Genomic DNA, 6,327 nt, shown 5'->3' with positions numbered 1-6,327 from the left:
GGGATTATCTAATAGCCCTCTACGCCTTCTACACTGGGCGCTGGGTATCCATTTCCGCGCTTATCTGGAGCGTGATGATGAAGCTATATGACGAGTACATCAGCAAGGAGATGCCCGGATGGGCTAAGTCTTTTCTATTTAGCCACCTCATCACCCAGATTTTGATAGACCAGAGCTACCCCATCCATCCTCGGGAGCACCCCGAGAGAGGTTCATGTCACTTTCTGAAGAAGGACTGGACCAAGAGCTATAACGTTATTATTTCTAGATTGCAGGACCATGTAGTAGTGGCTGCAGAGGAGTTAGAGGAGGAGGAGGCATAGGCAGTGGCACAGGCAGCAGCAGAGGTAGCAACAGATCTCGCAGCGGACGATGCACCAATCGATCCAGCTGCCGATCATATAGATATTGACTTAGAGCACCCTGTAGACGACGCAGAGCAGTACTTTCTAACCAGGTCACCCATTCACGACCAGGAGCAGACTTAGGAGTTTTCTTCTGATTCATTTATGCCTGAGGCTCCAGATCTGACCCCCAGCTTTGGAGTGCGTCTGCAGATACTTGAGGATGTTGTTGTTGCCATACGAGTTGATTTCACAGCCCACAAAGCTGATTTTGCTGCCTTCCGCACAGATGTCGCGACTATGTTCCGAGATCTATCCAGAGATATCCGCGGAGCCCGACCTGCCCATCCTACCTCATCCACCTGAGTTCCCAGTTCCTTCTATCTCATGATCCCTCTCTCCTATTGATACTTTACTTTTTTCACTGTACATTATTATTTTTTACAGCCGGACTATCGGCTTTGATATTTCTGTTGTACCTGTACTTTAGCTGTTTTATATATATCTATTTTTATTGTGGATGTCATATGATTATATTCTCATATCTGTATGTTTGACTCTGTCAGGTGCATCACAGTTACTTCGGTGAGAGAGTGCTACCGAATTTTCAGGACCACCCTTGTACCTCTCTCATTACTTTATCTGTTTATCCCATTTACACTTGCATGTCCACTATGCACTAATTATCCCATTTTGTTATCTGATGAGTTTATCCAAGTGCCAATTTTCAGGCCACAGTTCATCCCAAGTTTGGGGGGGCCATGCCACCCACTTTGGATACTTCAGTCCCGATCATTCTATGCCTTAGTTACACTGGTATACCCTTTCCTTTGTTCGCTTTGTACATTGAGGACATTGTACCATTTAAGTTTGGGGGGAATAGTGTTTTGCAGTGTTAGTTTTAAATTAGTTTTAAATTCAAAATTTTGAGCATTACTTGTGTATTTGAGGGATATTTCTATGATTGGTCCACATCTAGCTATGATTTTGATCTTTTGAGGACTATATTGCTTTAAATTTAAAAATTGCTTGACTTGAGAGTCCAATACTCCTTCTATGCCTTATGAATGCCATTTAGGAGTAAATTTTTTGAAAGATTGATATCTTGCTTGCACTTGTGGTCCACATCATCTTGATTTTGTGATTGCTTTGAGATTCATTCTAGGATTCTACACTAGCACTGGCACACACTAGCATTCATTTGTGGGGTACATTCTTTGTTGATTATTGAATTGGTTATATCCCAATTGGACTAGTAGTGCATTGAAAGCTTTCATTCTTGATAAAGGTGGATAACAACCCCTTTTCACTAAGTAGCCGGGATTCTAGCCTCATCAAGCACTGAACTTCTCACGCCGATAGGTGGAGGGCCCAAACTCTAGGTTAATAATTGAATTCAATGAAAAAAAAAAAAACAAAAAGAGAATAAAGATAGTTGCAAAAGCAATAAAAAGTGAGGATTTCTCCCAAAAGCTGAGAAGTGGGAAATGATTAGATTGAGATTGTCTTGATTTATAGCCAAGTTGATTTGAGCTTGTAAGTTCGTAGGGGTATTTGAATGCCTAATGCCCTAAAGCCGTCTGGTTTGGGAGTCATTAACCTAAAGCGCGACCTCATGAATCACTAGAAAGCTTAATAGATCAACACATTGCACCATGCTTCCATCTTTGATCCTATAAAAAAAAAAAAAAAAAAAACAAAAAAGAATAAGCGCACCTAGAACAATAAAGCTTTAATAAAAGGTCCAGTTTTTGTCTTGATGATCGGTACTAGATTTGTGTGCTAATTTGAGGGTAAGGATGTAACTAATTCTTTAGTTGGCTTAGATAGCAACACATTTGATGCCGGTCCACTCAAAAGGATTCTAGAGTTGTTTTGATTTGCATGATCATTTTCTTGATGTGTGGAGGACCATACTTGTTTGATGTTGAGATTTTGGGAGATTGCTTGGAAATGTTTAAAAAATTGCATACTTGAGGTAGTTTTCTCCTATTGCTTATTTGCAATATTGGTACCTCTTTTGTGAGAATGAGCTTAATGTTTATGGGTACAATTTTTGGAAACCCTCACGAGACTTCACTTGTCCACTAGGAGTAACTTAAGGGTTTAAAAGGCTTGTTGCATATGCTAAGTGCAATCGTGTTCCCTACGAAAGTGGCGCTATCCATTTATTGTTTTCTAGCTCATAGTTGTGTAATTGTTCATTTCATTCCTTTACTTTCTAGTTCATTGCTAGCGACTAGCAATATTTAAGTTTGGGAGTGTGATGAGCGCTGAAAAGTGCGTATTTAAACCCCTTAAGCTTAGGCATTCTAACACCTTTATCTATCTTACTTTACCGTTTTAGATTGATTTCGTATTATTTCCATTTTCAGGCACTTATCCCGAAAATAAGCTAACTCAACCAAATAATAACTTAATTAAAGCAATTCTGGGATTAAACAAAGAAAGGAGCAAAGCGGAGAAAGAAGAAAACAAATGAAGCCAAAGGTGGGAAGCAGCAAAGGTCGATCGATCCAACTTCAAGGTTCGATCGATCAAACACTGATCGATCTCAGCACTTCAAGATAGATCCAAGCCTTGGCCCAAAAGTAAAAAGTCCAAAGTTTGATCGATCCAACACCACCCTTCGATCGATCGAACACTTTTGTCCTTATTCAAATGATTGATCCTATCCACAACTGTACCACCCACTAACCACTTTTGTCCTTTTCCCAAAAATATCTCCCAAAATATCTCAGATTTATCTTTTCCCAAAAAGCTCAACCAGTTGGATCGATCCAGCCTAAGTTCGATGGATCTCAGCCAGTTCGATCGATCCAAGTCCAAGGTTCGATCGATCGAACTTCCTCCAGTGCGAAAAAGTTAAATTTCCATCTCATTGAAAGTTTTCCTTTATCCAATCATTAGGGAATATTATGTGCACGACCCCAGCTCATTTTGGGTATCATTTGACCTACCTATATAAGGATAAGGATTGCTTTTTACAAAGGGGAACAAATATCATTTTCATATCATCTCTTGGAGAGCAAGCTTAGAGGTGGAGGATGGAGACACCATTGGAGTTCTTTATCAACAAGGAGCAGATTTCAACCATGGAGTTAGCCCTTGAGGGTTGGAGCAACATCACCATGAGTGGCTAGACATCCTCTTGGGGCTAGAGTTAGCCCCAATCATGCTTTCTATATCTTAATCTTGTGTATTATTGAGGGATTAGTATTGTAATTAATGTTTTGACACTTTGATATATATAGATCTTGTTTATTAAATGATTTATGTGGTTTAATGCTTCCAATTGATTATTTCATTCTATCCAAATGTCTATGTATGCTAGAATAGATGTTCATGTGCTTGTCTCTAGATTTTGTGTTATTGATGCATGTCTATGTTTATTGATGCTATAGATTTGGAGATTGTCAAAACATAGTGCTTAAAGGAATGCTCTTGTGATTCTCTTGATGGTTCATACTTATTCCTTGATAAATTGTGCCTCTCCCCTGGTTTATTTTCATGCTAGTAGTGTAGATGTAGTGTAGTTGTAGTGTAGTGTTAAATGGGAGGACAATCCATACTTGTTGTTTGATGATCCAAGCTTTTGAATGCAAGTAGCATATGTCTCTATCCTTGTTTTGTATTTGGATTGTGATCTTAATGAAAGGATTCATGACTTGTTTTGATCTATTGTGCCTTTAACATGTTGTTTAGACAATATATGCTTCATTGTTTTAATATATTTTGCCTTTCACATGATGTTTAGACAATACATTCTTAACGAGTCATCCTTGCTTGTTGAATCAACCAAACACACACACACACCAATATTGCAACACACCACTTGCCCTCATTAGTCACTTGTCAATGGTATTGAAATGCATTGCGTGGTGGTGATCTCTAAACCCCAAGATCTCTCTCTCTCTCTCTTATTTACTCTTAATTGCATTATTTTGTTATCACTTAGTTTAATTTAGTTGCTCTCTAATCAACCAACCAACCAATTGTTTGATCACTCGACCTACTAGCCCTAATAGTAATTCCACGACCTTATTCGATCCTCACATTCTTTCAAGCTTGACGGTAGTGCGGCAGACCGCATCAGTTTTTGGCGCCGTTGCTGGGGATTGATTGATTGATTTGATTAGGCAACGTCGGATTTGTGGAATCAATTTGGATTAGTACTCTTTTGATCGTGTCTTTACTTTGTTTGTTTTTTTTTTTTTTTCTTTTTGGTTACTTATTGTGTTGTTCTTACTTAACTAGGTACATTGTTGGAGAGGAAGCAAGCAAAGGAGCATTCAAGCTAAGCAAGAAAAAAATAAAAGAAAAGAAAAAAAAGCTAAAATTTAAAAGATTTGCTAAGTTAAGCTTTAAATTTGGAGTTGAAGTGCTAAAGGACCTTTGTGAGACCTTCTTTACTCAATCCCTTAGTTAAATCGTCGGCCCGCGTGGAGGCTTGTTTTTATTTGTTCTTGCATCATTGTTGTTAAGGCATGGGAGTATGAATTAAGTGTTTGTGGAAGAAGTCTAATTGCATTGTTGTGAGGGCATAGTGTTTGTCATTCTTTGTGTTTGTTATGTTTTGCATTGTGCATGCATGGACGTTGTTCATTGAGACCCACTCTTGTCCCTCTTGATTTACATCTTGAATCCATCGTTAGAAATCCTAGGGGAAGAGGAAGTTCAAATAGGACCAATCCATCAATGGATGACCATAATAATGATCATGTTGAAGACCTTGGTCACATAGACCAACAAGGTATTCTTTATCCTAATGTGCAAAATGAGAACATGCAAGTACCATTAGGCATGGCTAGGTTATACATTTACCAACCACCACAACAACAAGGCCAAGTTCCATATGGAATGCCGAGGCCAATGTATGCTCCACAACCTCCCATCATCAAGTAAGGAATTCAAAACCAAGGTGTTCATATTGCACCTCAAGTAAGTAATCCACCTCTTACTTTAAGAGATCATTCTGTGCCTAATGAGTATAATGCACCTACATGCATCCAATTGCCTCAATTTAGAGCACATCATTATGAAATTAAGCCATAAACCATTTAAATGCTTCCTAACTATCATAGACTTCCAAGTGAAGAACCTTACAAGCATTTGGATGAGTTTCTCGAAGTATGTTCCACCGTAAAATATACGGACATGCCAGAAGAGGTTTTAAGACTCAAACTTTTTCCATTCACCTTAAAAGAGAAGGCAAAGTATTGGTTTAACAATCTTAGGCCTTTTTCAATCCATTCTTGGGCAGAAATGCAACAAGAGTTCTTGAAGAAGTATTATCTGGTTTCAAATATCAATGCCATGAGAACCTCAGTTCAAGAATTTTCACATACGGATGGAGAAACGTTTTATGAGGCATGGGAACGCTTCAATGAATTGCTTAGGAAGTGGCCACATCATGACATGCCCAAATGACAATTAGTTCAATATTTCTTTGAGAGCTTATCGGACAACTATAAGGGTGTGGTTGATGCTTCCATGGGTGGCTCATACATTGATAGGCATGAGGATGATGTGTGGCGTCTTTATGAGAGCATGAGTGAAAATTCTTTGCATAGAACACTATTATCCAAGAATGGTAGAAATTCACAAGGTAGGAAGCGTGTTGGCTTACATTAAGTCGACCATTCAAATGAAATTGCCGCCGAAATGAAGTCTTTATCTCAAAGGTTTGATCAATTTTTGATTAACCAAAAGTCGGCTTACCAAATATCTTCCTTCCCTAACCATCCTCATCGTGCATCAAATTAAACATGTATGACTTGTTCTAGTGTTCTTCATTCTACTTCTCATTGTCCTCATGGACAAGTGCAAAATGAACCTAATGAACAAGTCAATGCAGCTTTTGTAAACCAAGGAAACAATCCTTATGGTACTCACTATAATCCAAGTTGGAGGAATCATCTGAAAATCTCTTGGAAAAACCAAGGAGAGGGCTCAAACCCTTCCCAAGGCGGTTTTTAAGGGA

The 6,327-nt window shown here is 38.7% G+C and overlaps 1 pseudogene; it reads right to left on the bottom strand.

Annotated features, from left to right (window-relative positions):
* Window positions 1–5,665: 5,665 nt before the first annotated feature.
* Window positions 5,666–5,764, bottom strand: LOC132310588 (small nucleolar RNA R71; annotated as a pseudogene).
* Window positions 5,765–6,327: the final 563 nt, after the last annotated feature.

This window comes from Cornus florida, unplaced genomic scaffold, assembly GCF_030987335.1.
Source record: "Cornus florida cultivar Cherokee Brave unplaced genomic scaffold, ASM3098733v1 CherokeeBrave_3.0.0_Hap2_Chr05, whole genome shotgun sequence".
Taxonomy (NCBI): domain Eukaryota; kingdom Viridiplantae; phylum Streptophyta; class Magnoliopsida; order Cornales; family Cornaceae; genus Cornus; species Cornus florida.
Note: the sequence above shows the minus strand (reverse complement) of the source record. Positions and strands in the feature narration are given on the sequence as shown.